At 37.0% G+C, this 18,364-nt stretch overlaps 1 pseudogene across 1 annotated transcript; it reads right to left on the reverse strand.

The window, feature by feature from the left end:
* Nucleotides 1–739: 739 nt before the first annotated feature.
* Nucleotides 740–14,634, reverse strand: LOC306661128 (ubiquitin carboxyl-terminal hydrolase 44-like; annotated as a pseudogene). The gene is made up of 5 exons: nt 13,212–14,634; nt 10,678–10,872; nt 8,012–8,120; nt 2,227–2,432; nt 740–934 (listed from the first exon to the last, which is right to left on the reverse strand). The product of its transcript is annotated as a ubiquitin carboxyl-terminal hydrolase 44-like (transcript).
* Nucleotides 14,635–18,364: the final 3,730 nt, after the last annotated feature.

Consider the following 18,364-nt stretch of genomic DNA (forward strand, 5'->3'; position numbering starts at 1 on the left):
TTATTAGAATCTGTCTTACTAGAACCTGTTTGCCACTGACAAATCATTAAGTCCCAGCCATCATTTTTGCGTGTCCTTAGTTACAAAGTTCACTTAATATACCATTTGTAAATCTGCCATTTTCATTTAAATGTGGTTTGACTGCCAAATAAAGAACAATTATTAAAATTTACAATATATATTTGAGCCCTGTAATGCATGAAGCCTCAGGAACATCAATGAGTGTGACTGCTGAGTATTGAGGTGACACCTGGATATTTCACTTTCAGTGTTTAATCTCTTCAAGAGACAGATATTCCATACAAATGGCCTGAAAGAAATGGCTTCTTTTGGTTAAGACATGAAGAAAGTGTCTAATTTTCAATGTATTTTGAATTTGTATAGAAAACAGTTACAAAAGGTAAGTAACAAATGTATATAAAATGCCACCTAAATTTCTTCAGTAGATTGCACAAATTCATGATATAAGCCAATTAAGACATCAAAATAAGAGGTAACACTAGTCTGAGGTAAACACTAAAAGCTTAAAATTCCCGAGTACTTGAAAAAAGTTTAGTTCCCTGCAGTTGATATACTGTCTTTGTAAAAAAATAAAAAGTTGTCATAAATACAAAATGTAAATGTAGTGTGCACTGATTTCAAAGTTAAAAAAAAAAAAAAAAAGAAGCTCAAAATTGTAAGTCAGCCCTTTTAAAAAGTATATATACAAATTGCAAGAAGAAAGCCCGCTATCTTTGGATCAGTTAAGGATTTCATTAGAGGTATCAGCTTCTTCATTGGTATGTTGGCTACTAGACAGGAGCTCTGGAGACAAGAGTTTAGAATGTCCATTCTCAGTTACTCTGGGTATAAAATAAGATATAAGCTTGGGCCTTGCATACTTCGTCCATAGTGCACATGCTTAGCTTGGAATCATTGCAGTGTACCCAGAACCCTAGAGTGAAGCATAGAAATAGGATGTTTATAAAGGAGCCTCAGAAGTTTCTAGTATAAAAAGCTAAATTTTACTGAAACTTAAGTTTTTTTCTGAAAGGAAAATAATTTTCTCTGCAATTAGTTTCTCCAATGAAAAAAACTCAGGTAGTACATTGTAGTATATTACTAGCTAATTTAGGGTTGAATTAATTCCTATGTGGATTATATGGGCTTTTTATAGATGTATGTGTATGTGTTTTGGTGACACTATTATCTGTGGGGTATTGGTGGCGGTGGTTCATTCTTTATTAAGGTACCAAAATGGGAAGAATGAAACCTAAATCCAATCACTTCTGCTAGGATTAGACTCCTAGGAGGGTCACGGAGACAGCAAATAAAACTTGTTATGTATGTTAAACTTGTACTCTGTTTGTTGCAAGTATCTGGATCTGTGCATTAGATGTTAACAGAATGAACTGAATAGGACACTGCTATTGCATGTATGTCTTTAAGAAAAGTATACATTCTGACTTTAAATTAGCAAGACCATCTTCATTATTGTGTCCACAAAGCTCTTAAATCCTCAAAAGTACTGCAAACCTTCAGAAAATACAATATTTTCTGCACAACTTCTCCCCATCCACCCCCTTTTTTTCAGTGCTGGGGATTGAACCCAGGGTCTCTCACATGCTAGGCTAGTTATTTCCCTAGCATCCTACCCATTTTTGGTATTGGGGATTGAACCTAGGGGTGCTCTACTACTGAGCTATATCCCCAGTCCTTTCTTTAAAAATTTGAGACAGGGTCTCAACTGAGTTGCTGAGGATCTTGTTAAATTGTTGAGGCTGACCTTTAACTTGTGATCGTGCTGATTCAGCCTCCCTTGTCCTGGGATTACAGATGTGTGCCACCACACACCCCCACCCCCAACGCCACCTTTGAAACCAACATATTTCAGAAACATTCTTATTTTTTGGTACCAGGGATTGAACCTAGGGGCACTTACCACTGAGCCACATCCCCAGCCTTTTTTTTTTTTTTTAATTTTATTTAGAGACAGGGTCTCACTGAGTTGCTTAGGGCCTCACTAAGTTGCTGAGGCTGGCTTTGAACTCACAATCCTCCTGTCTCAGCTTCCCAAATCGCTGGGATTACAGGTATGCACCATAGTACCTAGCACTTCAGAAATATTCTAAGAAAAGTGGTCAGGCTTTGCTTAAGATTATTTAGTGGCCAACTTACAAGTTGCTAAAGCCTGAACTCCAAGTTTCCAAGTCTAACCCAAGATAAAATAATTTTTCCTATCTATACCGCCTTCAGAATTATAGCAGTAGGCAGTGTAGTGTCCTGAGCCGAATCCTTTCCCATGGTGCATTACTACAGCAGATAAGTCATAGATAAAGCATTCTGGTCTGAGGGATTTCAGGGTCTCCCTGCAGCAATATGGCTCCATGTTTAAAGTTTCCTCAAAGCCAACATGAACACCAATCTTCTCTCGATTATTACATCCTGACCACCTGTGAACAAAGTAAACTAATCAGCAAAATCAAGGGAAAATTAGCACACACTAGGTTCAAGACAGTTGCTAACAATAAGACCAGAGAATAAGAAAAATATATAAATTTAAAAATAAAACGTATATAATTTCTTTCAATGATGAATTGCGTATAAATGGAGAGATTTAGGTGTACTTACCAAATAGGTCACATCAGGTTTTAAAATACATATTTGCCTTCTGTAGTTAGGTGATATAGAGGAAAAAATTAGCTTTTAGAAAATTATATAGCCGTATGGGCATTTTCCTCTTCTAACAGATAAAGTCAAGGCTCCAGAGTTTTTAAAATTCCTTATTATTTCTTACTGTCTTGCCACAGCATGAAAAGGGTATCCCAGATAAGAGAGATGATATGCATTTTTCTTGGCCAGTTGTGGAAAGAAAACCAAACTGTTCCTATATTGTGATTCTCTCAATATGCTGGTCATGCCTCCCATTATTGGATCTAAACTTGGCAAGCAATGCTTTTTTATAGGCATACTATGAACTGGAGCTACAGGGGAAAAAATCATGTGTAAGTTCTTTACAAAGAATGTAATCCATTTTGGGATAGGGTACACTGACAAATGATAAACAGATGGAAAGTACTAAAACTTGAGGTTTAGACAAAGGACAAAGGAATATAGACAGGGTTTAGAAAGAAGAAAAGTAAATGTGAAAATGCTTAGTACCATGTAAAATGGTATACTTGTGTGATACTGTGAAATATTTGTTCTTCCTTTCAATGTTAACTGACACAGCTTCCTAAGACTTTGGAATCCTTCCGGTGAGTACCTTGTATGCTAACAGGATGACTTGTGGCTAGAAGCTCCTAGGTTGCTTCAGAGATGGGTGGGTACTGGTTGAATCTTTCAGACCCATCTCCACCTCCAGGAAACTGAACACTGCCAGCCAGTAATTGAATCAACCAGGCCTCCATAAAAACTCAAAAGAAGGCTGGGTGTGGTGGTACACATTTGTAATTCCAGTGACTGGGGAGGCTGAGGCAGGAGGGATCATAAATTCAAGGCCAGCCTCCACAACTTAACAAGACCCTATGTCCAAAAAAAAAAAAAAAAAAGAGCTGGGCATGTAGCTTAGTGGCAGAGTGCTTGCCTGTCATGTGCCTGGGTTTGATCCCCAGCACTGCAAAAACAAAATAAAAAATAAGAGGATTGTGAGGGCTGGGGAGATAGCTCAGTAGGTAGAGTGCTTGCCTTGCAAGCACAAGGCCCTGGGTTTGATCCCCAGTACCACAAAAAAAAAAAAAATAAATAAATAAATAATAATAAGACTGTGGATATCACTCAGTGAAAGCTCCCAGGTCAATCCCCAGTACCCAAAAACAAAAAACTCAAAAGGGTCTCCAGCAGCTTCCAAATAGCTAAGGATGTGGATGTTCGTGGAGGGTGATGGGCTGGGGAGGGCATGGAAGCTCTTTGCTCTGTGTATCTTTTTCATCTGACTATTCATCTGGCTCCTTTAACATATCCTTTATGGCAATAGATGAACTTAAGTATTTCCCTGAGTTCTGTGAGCTCCTCTAGCAAATTAGTAGACCCTGAATAAGGGCTTGTGGGAACCTTGATTGATAGCCACTCAGTCTAGAGTTCTTAAGTCTGGATTGGTGACTGGTGTCATGAGTGGGGGCCAATCTGTGGGCTAAACTCTCAAACTGTGGGATGTGATTTTACTTCCAGTTATAGTTTTAGAATTGAATTGAATTAGAGAACACCCAGCTGGGGTCTGCTGTAGAATTGCTTGCTTGGAGGGGAGAAATCCCCATGGATTTTGGTAACCAGAAGTCACAGAAATACCCTGTGAGTACAGAAACTGACTCTACACTCTGCCTACAAAATGTGTAAAAGATTCTGCATCCAGTGCACCTAGAACTTTGATAAAGATTGGAGATACAACACATAAAATAATGGGAATTACTTAATGTGAGAAGCTTCTATCATTCATCCTCACTTTAGCTTTACCATAAAATTCAAACCTTATGTTACTTTGTTAGCTTAAAACACTAGTAAGACATCGGAATAGAAATATTCACTCTCCTATCACTAATAGACTGGCTACCCAATGTTTTATACTGGTGGAAATATAACAAAATGATAAAGAACAAGATAATACTACCCAGAATTCGTAATAGCTTTTCTTCTAAGAGGGAAGGGAAATAGGACTGGGAGGTAGACACAGTATTTCCAAGATACATGAAAAATATTTTACTTCTTATTCTTCTTCATAGGCTTCTGTTGCCCCTCCCAATCCCATTTCATCAGGCCATTTTAAAATGCTCTAGAGCAAATTATCCAAAAATCAGAAATTAACACTTATTAAATGCTGTGGATGAAGATTTGCTTGGCTGCAAAGATCATTCATAGAATGAAGATGTACTTTTTCTGATAAACTTTATTTCTGCTTATGTAGCTAAGTATATACTTTACTGGTTTAAACTTCTATTAAAATTTATTTTCCCCTATTACTTGCTCCATAGTGATGTGTGATAGATGTTACTTTTAAGCTTATTATTTTTTTGGATTTTTTTCTCTATTGTTAATGAAATCTTTTTCTCTAAGCATGTGGCTACTTGGTAATTCATTCCAACATACTATAATTAGCTTTCTATTTTGTACTGCCTGTATAGACAATTATTCAAATTTATATCTTGGCTTATTTTTTCCCCATTGTTCTTAATTCTGAAGTATGATACTGGTGTTTGTGTTTTACAGTGTAATCTAATACATTTGCTGAGTTCTGTCACTTTCTAAACACAGCATTCAAGTATAATTACTAAAAATAATCACAATAGTTTTTAACTATGTATTTGCTTATATTTACAAGTTAATAGTAAACTGGATGAGTAAAATGTTTCTCTCCACAAAAGTACTTTAAAAGCACATCTAGGGCTGGGGAGATAGCTCAGCTGGTAGAGCGCTTGCCTCACAAGCACAAGGCCCTGAGTTCGATCCCCAGTACCGCAAAAAAAAAAAAAAAAAAAAAAGAGCACATCTATTTCTAGAAGAAAAAGACCCCCCAAAATAAAAAGATGCATTAAAAACTGGGATTTATCTTTTGTACCTGTTTTATGTTTATCTTCTGGAAAATACAGCAGTACCTTTTCAATAGACGAAGAAAACGGAGAAAGATAAATGCAATAGAGACAAGATAAAAGTTTCTGGAATCAATAACAGTATGAAGATTAAAAATGTTTTGAGTAGAAGATGAAGGGAGACAGAATGTCAAACAGGTCTGAATTAAGAGTGTCAAGTGTCAGATTCAAGCAGCACCACGATGGGATTAAAGCAGCAATTAGAAGAGCAGGAAATTCTTAATTGGTTACTATAAACTATTGAAGAATCAATTTAACTAACAAAGGTTTAAGTTCTGGGGCTGGGGTTGTGCTCAGTGGTAGAGTGCTCGCCTCCCACGGCTGAGGCCCTGGTTTTAGTCCTCAGCACCACATAAAAATAAAGGTATTGTGTCCACCTACAACTTAAAAACATATTTTAAAAAAATTTAAGTTGAGTCTATCTTTTCAGAATGTTATATATGTACATATTTTGTCTCTCCAATCTCCATTGCTCTTGTTATATTAACCACCTAAGTAAACTTCTTTTCAGTCCACATTATTTTATACACAATATAGGGCTTACCTCATTTTTCACTAACCCTTTTGTCGTATACTCTATCTACCCTATTCCTTCATCCAGACTTTTGTTCATGTGTCTCCCTTTGACTAAAGTGCTCCTCCTCCTGTATACATACCATTCATTCACTTAATAAATATTTTGGGGCATTACTATGTGTGGACCATGGTTCTGGGCCTTGAGATATAGGGATGAAACCACTAAGTCTACTGAGTTTGTCGTCCTGATAGGAGAGAAATAACAAGTGACTTAATTGCAGATAGTAGGTTTTGCTTTTAAACAAAAATAGGATACTGGGAGATGGCTGGTTGGTGCTATTTTAGAAAGGACTTCTCTGAAGATGCCATAGATGAACTGGGACCTGAATGATATAAAGCCCCAGAAGAGCCCTCAGAAAGGCTTTGGGAAAGTTTTAGCTATCTAAATCCTTCCCTCCGAGTCTCTGATAGTATTTATATGCAGTGTGTATATTTCTACTGCATCATTATTTCTGTGCATGACTGACTATATAAAATATTGAACATCTTGCGTCAGAAATCACTTACATGCTAGGCACAGTGGTGCATGCCTGTAATCCCAGTGGCTTGGGAGGCTAAGGCAGGAGGATTGTGAGTTCAAAGCCAGCCTCAGAACTTAGTGAGGCCCTAAACAACTCAGCGAGACCCTGTCTCTAAAAAAGAAAAAAAAAAAAAAAGGCATGGGGCTGAGGATGTGGCTCAGTGGTTAAGTGCCCCTGGTACCAAAACAAAACAACAAACATTCACATGGTATTTTCTGATTATATTTGTGTGTGTGTGTGGTACTGGGGATTGAACTTGTGTGATATACCACTGAGCTATGTCCCTGGCCCTTTTTTTAAACATTTTGAGACAGGGAGTCACTAAAAAGTTGCTGAGGCTGGCCTTGAACTTGAAATCCTCCTGTCTCAACCTCCTGAATAGCTGGGCTATTCCTCCTGAACACCTGTAAGTATGCACCACTGAGCCTGGCTGCTGGTAATACCTTAACAGCTACAATAAATAGCTGAATGATTAAGGTTAAAGTAATCAATTCTGGGAAGTAGTACTGAGGAAAGAGGTTATTTTATTATACTAAAGCACTTGAATTTTTAAAACAAATATTTTTGGTTGTAGAAGGAATTTTTTAAAAACTTTTTTTTTTTTTTTTTTTTTATTACAAAGACAAACAGCAACAACCTAATGGGTCATGGGCTTGACAGCTTTCAGATTACAGCATGTGAAATAACTTTTTCAGTGGGTCTCATTCATTAAGAGAACAATAGCTCCTCAGGTTAACACAGTTCACGCAAAGTATAAAGCCATTTACTTTGATTAACCAACAAATTTGCCAATTAATTTACCTGATTATTTCAGAAGGCTAGGATTTTGGCTTTCTTTAACCACTTTGAATTGAATTGCTATACTTTGTGTGTGTGTGTGTGTGAGGGGATGGTGCTGGGAACTGAACCAGGGGCCTCATGCCAGTGCTGTACGACTGAGCTGCATCCCCAGCCCAAATTGCTATGCTTTTGATCACATATTTTCCAAGCACAAAGCATTAGGTCAAACACTCCAAGTTATAGATTAAATTATTAAATATTATATCTTGAAAATGATGAACATGAAACACTATAAGCAGATTTCAATTTAAAAACATTTAGCCAACAAAATATAAGGATACTCCTTAGTAATGCATTCTACAAGGAAATGCTAATTAAAGGTTAGTGAGTATGAATTGTGTCTGCTGATCAAGGCTAAAAAAAAAAAAAGTAAATGTAAGTCATCTGCTAGCTAAGTATGGTATTAAAATTTAATCCATCATATGTGTTCTTTCAAGTTTTGAAACATTCTAAGAGGCAATGACCAAGTTAGAAGTGTATAATTGGTATGCAACTAATACTACTTCTACTAACCTGAATCGTTTGAGGTGTAGTCTGAGAACCTGAGGTAGGTGGCATATCATAAGCTGTTTTTGGGCTTCTGTGAGTACAACTGGTTTTGAGGAAAACCTTCTACGCTTTGCTATATATCAAAGAAAGAATGAAAAATCAAGTTTAAAGATACAAGGAAAGCTGAGTAAACCCCTTTAATTTAACTCAGACATGAACTAATTAAACATTTACTATGCTATGACTATTGTACTGTGCTAAAGACATGGGCTTTGCTTTCAAGGAACTGATGATCCAGTTTTAAAAATGAAACTTATGAGCTAGTCAAGTTAGACATGGAAGTAAATAAGCACATGATTTCATAAAAATTCTGCAAATAAAAGAATGAAATATACTGCTACATATTTAAAAGTGGCCAATTAGTAGGAAAAAGTTAAAACTCTAAATATTTTAATATACATTTCCCAAAATGTTAAAAAAATGTGTGGTCAGTTTGTTTACTGAGGCTAATCAGGGGCCCAGCAAGGATAGGGTACTTACTATCCAGAACATCCCTCCACCCTTCCTGGGGGTCCACCCCAGGCCTGATTGATAGCCTAAGAAAGTGGGCCTTTCCCAGCTGTGCATTCAAGGGTTCCCTCACTCAGGTATCTTATTTTTGCTATTTTAGTACCAGATCTTAGATAAACAGAATTTGAGATTCTTTTTGTTATTCCTTCTGCTTCTCTAGTGCTCTATTTAGGTATTGATCGTGTACTGGCTTTCTGGCTGGGTCACTGCCTGCCAAAGTTTGTTCTTTACGTCCAGGACTTTTCCATCTTGTACATTAGCTCTGACTCTAGCCACAGCAGCAGCTACTTCTCATGTAGGAGGTAGAATCAGTCCACCATAGAGCTGTGTTCTAGCTGTCTCCTCTGGCCACCAGAAACCTTTCCTCCAGGTCAATAAGCACCCTAAGATCCAGGTACCTGGCTACTGATGAGTGTCCTACACCTACCTCTTGATTTTCTCCTACAACCTTATGGTCCACCAGTAGCTACATAAAGGATGTAGCTACATAAACTCCTTGACTCATATATTTCTTTTTTAAGTACTGGGGATTGAACCCAGGGGTGCATAACCACTGAGTCACATCCCCAGCACCCCCACCTCTTTTTAAATTATTATCATTGAGACGGGATCTTGCTTACTTAGGGCCTCATTAAGTTGCTGAGACTGGCCTTGAATTTGCAATCCTTCTGCCTCAGACTCCCGAGTCACTGGGATTATAGGCATGCACCAACCCCCCAGCTGACTCAATACTTTCAGCCTTTGCCTTTGTGTATTCAAGCAGCTCTTCTAGGTCAGTATACATTAGCCCCAGTAGACACATACAAACTCAGTATAAAACTGTAATTTGCATCCATATTATCAGTCTACCCCAAATTTGGTGATGAAAGCATCTGGGACTGTTAATATTTAGTCTGAGAAAAGACACTTTATCATAACAAAATTGAAAAAGGCTATTTTTACTAAAACCTTACATATCTAGGCTACTTCATAATAGAACTCACATTAGATAGCACTCAGAAAAACATCAATTAAAGTCATTCTAGAAAACCATCAATTAATGTAAATCTCTTAATGCTGAAACAGACAATGTTTCCATTAAAAGTTATTACTTGGGGCTTGGGACAATAGTTTATGGGTATAGTACAAAGGACCTGGATTCTATCCCCAGCACTGCAAAGATGAAAAGTTAGATTCTAGAATCTTTTCCTGAGACATGGAAATTAGGAAGAATATCTGAAAGTGCATAATAAACACTAAAATGCCATGTATACACTGACATGTTTTTATTGATGTGATTTGAGACACTATTTCCTTGGAACAGATGCTTCTGCTTGAGGTGGGTAGTTCATCTTCTAATGTGGGGTTCCTGTGCATTGCTCTCTGAGAGTTTCTTATCATACTGGAATTATTTATTATTATATTATATTATCATTTGCAGTGGTGGTGATTGGACCTAGGGTGTCACACATGGTAGGTAACCACTCTACCACTGAGCTGTATCTCTATCCCCTTTTAAAAATTTTTAGGTAAGGTCTCACTACGTAGCCCAGGTTGGCCTCCAACTTGTGATCCTCCCAAGTTGCTGGGATTACTGGGTTGTGCCACTGCACCTGGCTTATAATGGATCTTAATTTTTTGTTTCCTCCACTAGGAATGTGAGCACAGGTTAATTCTATATCCACAGCAGCTATAACAATTAATACAACACAACAGTAGATGTTCTGAATCTATTTATAAGAAGGCATTGGCGTAATAGTTCAGCTATATATTATTTCTAATAAATATGTAAATACACACATTATCTATATATCAACGTTTTGATATGTAGCAAAAAATGTCATAAAGGAAATTTTCACGTGATACACTTTCCTTTGCCACTTTATTCTACTCCATGTCAAATTTAAATTTATTTTGTGAATTTTCTTCTCTCAAGTGACCTATAGGATCAAAAAAATTTTTAATGTCATCAATAAGGCAAACAGTTCATAAATGCTAACCATATAGTAGAGATATCTAGTCTGATTTCTTTGATGACTAAAAACAAATTTTCATAGCTACTTAAGGAATTTCTTCTAGCTTCCTCTCATTTTTATTTCTCTTTGTTAATCTTAGAAAAGTAGACAATATACTATACTCACAGTTACACTGGTCACATACGTAGATTTTTCCTTCTAAAACTTCAGTTTCTGTAAAGTTGGCCAACATTTCAGTAACCAGACATGGCTGGGAAGCAATATCTTTTCCACTGAATTGGTATCTTCTGGAAATTCCAGTGACAAATCCCAGAAAGGTTCTATGGTATTTGATTTGTTGTCACATGCAAGACATGTAACCTGCAAAAAAAAATTAGGTTCCTCACATTGCAATTCTGTTAAAAACATGAACTCTGTTCACTTAGAGGTCATTGCCAATAAACATTTCTTCTAAAATGCACCATTAGAATGCTGAATAACTGGCTTTATATTCTTGTTAGTTTTATAATTTTTCATTCCAAAAGATTGTCATTAAACCCATTATGAATTAGTGTGCTTCAACTACTAGACCTTACAAAGCCCCAACAGCAAGTCAGCATTCTGCTTTAGAGTAATAAATAAATGCAGATGAGTTAAAAACAAAACAAAACAAAAAACAACCAAATAACCCCAACATAAGTCAAATCTAGAATTAAGGCAAAAATTCTAACTGTGCTCATTTTGATAGGCACACAGTGTGTGTGTCTGTGTACACATGTAGTGTGTGTGTGTATATATATATATATATACATATATATAAGATATATATATTTATATGCACTTAATTTAACATATTCTATGTTATTAGGCACCAGGTTCTTGTCCCTTTTTCTTCATCTTTCACTGATATTTTTCCTCACCCCAAATCCTCTCTAACCTCTTAAACGCAATCCACCTATTTGAGGAGGCAGGTGCTTGCTGGGGATCAAACTCAGGTCCTCTCACATGCTAAGCAGTATACTCCAGAACTGAGTTATACTCCCAGCACGTCAATCCACCACCTTAAAAATAAGTAAAACACTATTTTCATTATGCAGATTTTGAAGCCCGATGAACTGTAATTTCAAAAGAATACATATAAATAATTTCATCATAGTTTCACTTAAATCATATACAATCCCTATCCAAATATAAAAAACATGGAGTGGGTTGGGGACATAGACCAGTGGTAAAGCATCTGCTTAGCATGCACCAGAAGGCCCTGGGTTCAATCGCCAGCATGAAAAAAGAAAACAACAAAATCCCCCAAACCACAAAGAAGTATTCTAACAACTTATATAGGCAATGCAGTATATGGAAGGGAAGGGAAAAAAGTAATCACCTGAAACATCCAACAGGATTTAATGCCACCAAACTGCACATTACTGAAGAGACACTAAGGGCTAAACATAACAATTATTGTGAAGAAACTCATACAAGCTACATTCTTGGCATAGGCAATGAATGAAGAAGCCAGTTCTATTACAGGTTTTAGATATAACAAATTAACACAAAGAACACTCTTGGTGTTTAGTCTGGGGACTCATTAGCACCTGACCTTTTAAGAAGTTTCTTGAGTTAAAAAAAAAAAAAAAAAAAAAAGTCATTCCGCAACTGTTGGAATCTCCTGTGAACCAGTTTTCTGAGTTTATTACATATTGAAAGGAAAAGGGGCTTGAGGTGTGGCTTAGTGGTAGAGCATGGGTTTAGCAACATTCTAGTAAAGGGTACTATAAAAACAAAAGGTGGTTTCATAGTGGAAAGTTGAACTAAGAAACAGCTGGTGTACAGGGGGAAGAAAATGACCTAAAAGGCCTAATTATTTCAGTTAACACAAAAGCAAAGCTGTGTGCTATGGAGGAAGTAGGAAGTCTATGTCTAGTAACAGTCCACTCATTACAGAGAACAATTAGAATCTGCATTTGTAGCTGACATTTCACAATGGAACTGTTACTGTAGTAATTAGAATAAAGGAAAATCATTTAGTATTATTACTCTAGATAAAATCACATTTGTTTATTTTAAAATTGTTTCCTACCTACTTGTAAAAGACTCTGACACTTTGTGCTTTATAGAAAGTACTCCAAGGCTACTCAAAGTGTTAGCTTGGGCGGAGTAGTGCATGTGTAATCCCATGACTTGGAAGGCTGAAGCAGGAGGATCACAAGTCTGAGGTCAGCTTCAGCAACTCAGTGAGACCGTCTCAAATCTGAGGTGAGCCTCAGCAACTCAGTGAGACCCTGTCTCAAAATGAAAAAAGGGCTGGGGTATAGCTCAGTGATAGAGCATAACTGGGTTAAATCTTTAGTACCACACATATTTCCCCCACCAAAAAAAAAAAAAAAGAAATTGCTTCAGGGTACACCAAACCTATTACAGAACATTAGCATCTTTAATCTCTGGAATGAATGTAGTATTATTAACCTAGAAAGTTCTGTTTCCTAATTTCCCCCTCAAAAAGCTTCTCATTCCATGAACACAGAATTGTTTTCCAATGATACATGAAGGAAAAACTAATGAGTAGGCTGACTTCTTCATACACTGGTTAAAAAATCACTTCATATATTGGTTGAAAAAAACCAATTCATTTTGACCTGAAATGGAACAAGCTCAACCTTGATGTGCATTTCTGGAACTTAACTTTATGAGGTCAAGAAAAAAATAAGATTTAAAATCCATACCTGGACTAAGAAGTTGTCCATGAAAAATATTATTTACGACATTCAAACCTGTTTGATAAGTTTCCTTTGGGAAGTAGGGATAAAGAGCTGGTAACCTGGTACCAGTTGTCTCTAGTTCATGTTGTATTTTATCTAAAAGTTCACAAAGAAATTCCTGAGCATCTTGTTGGGCATAACCACGAAAAGCAGGAATTACCCTCCACACTGAGTGGAGCATAGCAAATGGTGGAGACCAGTGCCCACTTTCCAGACCACATGACTTGAAACAAAGTATGCAATTCATGACAAAGAGAAATGTACTGTGAACTTGGCTCCCTTGGCTGAATAAGTTCCATATTTCTTACTTTTTGATGCCCCACCACTTAGTCCTGATGATAACTTGGATGTCTGGAGCAAACTAAGCCTATATCTTTTTCTTGGCATTCATTTCTTTTGATGTACTACTGTATCTGTGGATGGGTGGATGCTTATAAGATCTTGTCTTTTCACTAGCAGTCACAGTCAGCCATTGGTTTCAGATCAAGCTTTAAAAAACACTGTCGAAAAATAAGGTAAATGACTCAACACCTGAAGAACAGAATTCATATAGCAGTATTTCCCAAATGTTCTCAGTCCTGTTACACCAGGAGTTCCTATGGCCTTCGTTTGACTGGGAGTCACTGCCTTTTTTAAATCTCACCATCTTCTGAGGTAGATATCACTTTCTTTTGCTGGTGATGCTGGAGTCTGTGTGGTACTTCAACAGGAACTATTTCAATGGTGGTGGACTGAACTAGACCTTGCAAACGTAAACTCTTCCTTGGAGGCATACTACTAATTCTGCTTGTCAACTTGATACTCTAATTCTTGGTGTCTTTTTTTAACTGTCTCTTTTGTTATTTTTTTCCTGAAATAATTCTTCTTGCCTTTTTCTTCCAATGGGTGATTGTTCAAACCAAGTTCGAAAGATTTTACCCATAAGCATCCTTCTCCTGTGCCAAGAGCAGTACACATGTGATCTTCATTTTGAGGCAGAGATTGGGTGCCATCATGTAAGAAGAAAGAATTGTCACTTGTACCCACAGACCGCAAGACTCTTCACTACGAGTTGTACTGTGATAATTTGGCTTTTGATTGCACTAACGTACTTCGTAGTACTTCAGGTCTCCAGGTTGCATTATCATTAAGAACATAATCGTCACAAAGATAACAAAAAACATACATCTCATTCACTTCCAGTGCAACAGGATGATTGCTTTCTTGAAAGTGCTTGAGTGCATGTTCTTCAATGTATCGTCCACAGGCAACATGAGAACAGCTGAGGCAAGCCCAAATAGACTCAGTTGTATTGCAGTCCACACAATGCCATTTCTGAGGGTTGAGAATGGAATGGTCTGGAGCAAGCTGCAAGCTGCAACTGCCCAACGTGTTTGCATTTATCCATTGTTAGCATTTATTCAGTCTGTCTGAGAAACACATAATCCACACGACTCTGTTCACAACACTTGAAGCACCTGAAAACTAAGCAGAACAATGTCAACTTTTAATAAAATAAAAATCAAGAAGCCAGTATTCCTCTTTTATAACATATTTCACAAGAATAATATAAGTTTGTTCTCTCTACTCCTAATTTCTGGGCTGCTTGTCATGAATTCCTATGCATCCTCTCCCCTTATTCTTGGCTTCCCTAATCTCTCACTCACTTCGCTCTTAAAGAACACATACTTTGGTACTGTGTCTATTTACAATTTAAAAATATATATTTTAAAAATATTTTTAAAGATCACTTTAGTTTCTCTTTAAAACTTTTGTTTTTTAATTTTCTGCCACCATCTAGTGGTGAAAAATAGGTAGTGGCCTCTTTTCACGGAAAAGTCAATCTTGTTCTGACAAAGATCTATCCTTTTTACCAGCACTAGTTTGCTGGCAGTTCCTAAAACATTGCTTTTTGAGGCAGAGATTGGGTGCCACACAGGGGCTGGCAAAACCCAAATAAATATATCTCACTGATATTTACTAACATTCTAAGGCCTATGTGGAGTTACCAAAGCAAACCATCATTAAAAGCATGTATTGGAATTCTACTCGTGCTTCATACTATACGAAAGTTTTAACTTTTCTAAACTTCATCTGTTAAAAAAAAAAAAAAAAAAAGAAAATCATTCCAACTTCAAAAGAATTGTTCAAAGATTGAGATAACAAATACTTATCTGATGGTAAATGCTCCATAAATGGCAACTACAGTGAATAATCTTAATATGCTATTTAAATAAATCATAGTAAATACTTGACTTAATTATATTAAGCTAGTCCTTCCACTTAGTAAATCAATAATTACCTTTAATTCAGGGTTATATAACATACTCTTAATTTGATAGACCTGACAATTTGCCTTGGGGAGAAACATAAGAGAATATGCTTTTATGTTTGACTGTTCTCAGGAATGCACAAAGATATGTACACAGAGGAAGAAAATGAAGTGGATGCCAATGTGAGTCATTACATTACATTACATTAGCCAGCCTAAGTATATCCAAAATTAGAAGTGTATTCCTTTTTTTTTTTTTTTCTTCTTTTTTAACAGTACTGGGGATTGAACCCAGAACCTCATACCTGCTTGCCAAGGGGGTTCACCACTGACCTCCGTACATCCCCAGCCCTTTTTTAATTTTTATTTTGAGACAGGGTCTTGCTAAGTTGCTGAGGCTGGCAATCCTCCTGCCTCAGTCTCCAGTATAGCTGGGATTACAGGTATGCACCACTGTGCCCTGTTTACAAACTTTTTTTAAAAGACCTATATAGGGGCTGGGGAGATAGCTCAGTCGGTAGAGTGCTTGCCTTGCAAGCACAAGGCCCTGGGTTCGATCCCCAGCACCGCAAAAAAAAAAAAAAAAGACCTATATGATTAAAAAAATTTTTTTTAGTTGTTGATGGATCCTTATTTTATTCATTTATTTATATGTGGTGCTGAGAATTGAACCCAGAGCCTCACACATGCTAGGCACACGCTCTATACTGACCCACAGTCACTCCCCCACATAATTTTTAATTCACAACTTGCTCTTTTATAAGTCAGGAGCACTTCTGTAATAGATACCTTAAAAATAATGGAAAAAAAATTATTAAAAACTAGTGATTGGGGCTGGGGAGATGGCTCAGTTGGTAGAGTGCTTGCCTTGCATGCAATAAGGCCCTGGGTTCAATCCCCAGCACTGCAAAAACAAACAAACAAAATAACAACAAACAACTAGTGATCATGAGACATTTTTCATTGATTTAACATAAACTGAAGTCAAGTTTCAGGGTGCAGGTGAGAACCTAGTTACAGAAAACTAACAATGTGTAATATGACTGTGCTTTAAATATTAAGGGCAATAAGATGATCTGAATTTCAATGGTATCTTCAAGTGCCATCTCCAGAGCCCTATGAAAACTGCAAACGTAAAGTGGCTTTTGATTCTTTCTTACCTCTCTTTGTAAAATCTCTTATCGATCAGAGGCTTCTTTTAGATAGCAGTCCTACTAAGCATAGATTTGACCTACCAGTACCAACCCACACATATACACACATTTCAAATACCCATTTTAAATTTACTTCTCTACCCTAAAAATTTCCTAAGTTCTAAAACCTGGTCATACAAAGTATGTTATTAGAACTCCTAGATCCAATAATAGTTGCTAATGAGACATCAATGACTAACATATTCCATTTTCTTATATCCTTCCAGTTACTAAAGCAAAATACCTTAGAGTCATCCCTGGCTTTCTTTCCACACCAATTCTTCAGGAGAAACAGCTGGTTCTACCTTCAAAATATATCTAGAATCTGACTATTAATTATCTCTTCTGCAACCAACCTGGTCCAAGTACAAACAAATCTCACCTGGATTATTGCAATGAGGCTTCTACACAGTCTCTCAATGCTAAGTTTACTGCCATCAGAAGTTTACTCAACACTCAGCAGCAATCTGCCTCTAGACGCAGACAATTGGGGACCAAAAATGAAAAGTCAGGAGACCCTTGCTCTGGCCCTCCCTGATTCATGTGTAGTCAGCAGGGTCAAAGGCTATTTGAGCCTTCACATACCCATTCCCTGGTACCTGGGTCTTGGGAGAATCATTTGTTCCCGTCATCCCCATAAACTTGTTTGCTCCTAGAATCTATAGGCAATATAAAGCCACTGAGGATTCTGTAGTAAAGAATTGACATGATCAGATCCATAGGTCACAGAGAGATCTGAATGGCAAACAGGTTTGGAAGAGGGGTAAAAGAATAAAAAAACACTACGAATTCAGAGATAAGGAAATTAAAGCTGTAGCAGTTTTGAAGAAGGGAGCAAAGATAGACTCAGTGCTTAAACACTGCATAGGAGAACTGATTCAATTTGGAAGTTCAAGGGAAATTTTAAGGTTCTTTTTCTTCTACTTTTATTCAAAACGTATTGAGTTAAAAATGCAGAGAGCCAGGCATGGTGGCCCATGCCTGTAATCCGAGAAGCTCGGGAGGCCGAGGCCGGAGGATCCCCAGCTCAAAGACAGCCTCAGCAAAAGTAGGCACTAAGCAGCTCAAAGAGACTTTGTCTCGAAATAAAATATAAAATAGGACTGGGGATGTGGCTCAGTGATCAAGAGCCCCTGAGTTCAATCCCAGGCGCCTGCGTGCGCATGCACACACACACACACATACATACATACATACACACACACACACACACACCCAAGAAAAAAAGGGGGGGGGGGGGGGGAAGAGAAAATTTATTTAAACATGCTTCTGGCAAATCACAGACAATAATTATTACTTCAAACATTTGCAGAGAAGACAAACAGAATACTATTTATTTACACTCAAAATTATTTTGTTTAAAAAGAATTTAAGAGGTGAAATGAGTTAACAACTTACAAACATTCAAAAGAGTACTGAATAGAAAAAAGCCTCGAAAGAACATACATGTTTATTCTGGGGTTACTGCTGAGTAATGAGACTAAAAATTATTATATTTTTCTCTATTAATCCAAACTTTCAAATTTCTAAAAATAATGTTAATTGTTTTAAGTAAAAACAGTTGAGAAAGATAGTGCCGTAAACAGAGGCTAAGTTATATACTAACCTTTATTCCTTTCTTCTATTCTACAAATGTATTCCCTTAGTTACAAGGAAATTTGTTTCACTGCAGT

Source organism: Sciurus vulgaris (genome assembly GCF_902686455.1).
Source record: "Sciurus vulgaris genome assembly, chromosome: 5".
NCBI lineage: Eukaryota > Metazoa > Chordata > Mammalia > Rodentia > Sciuridae > Sciurus > Sciurus vulgaris.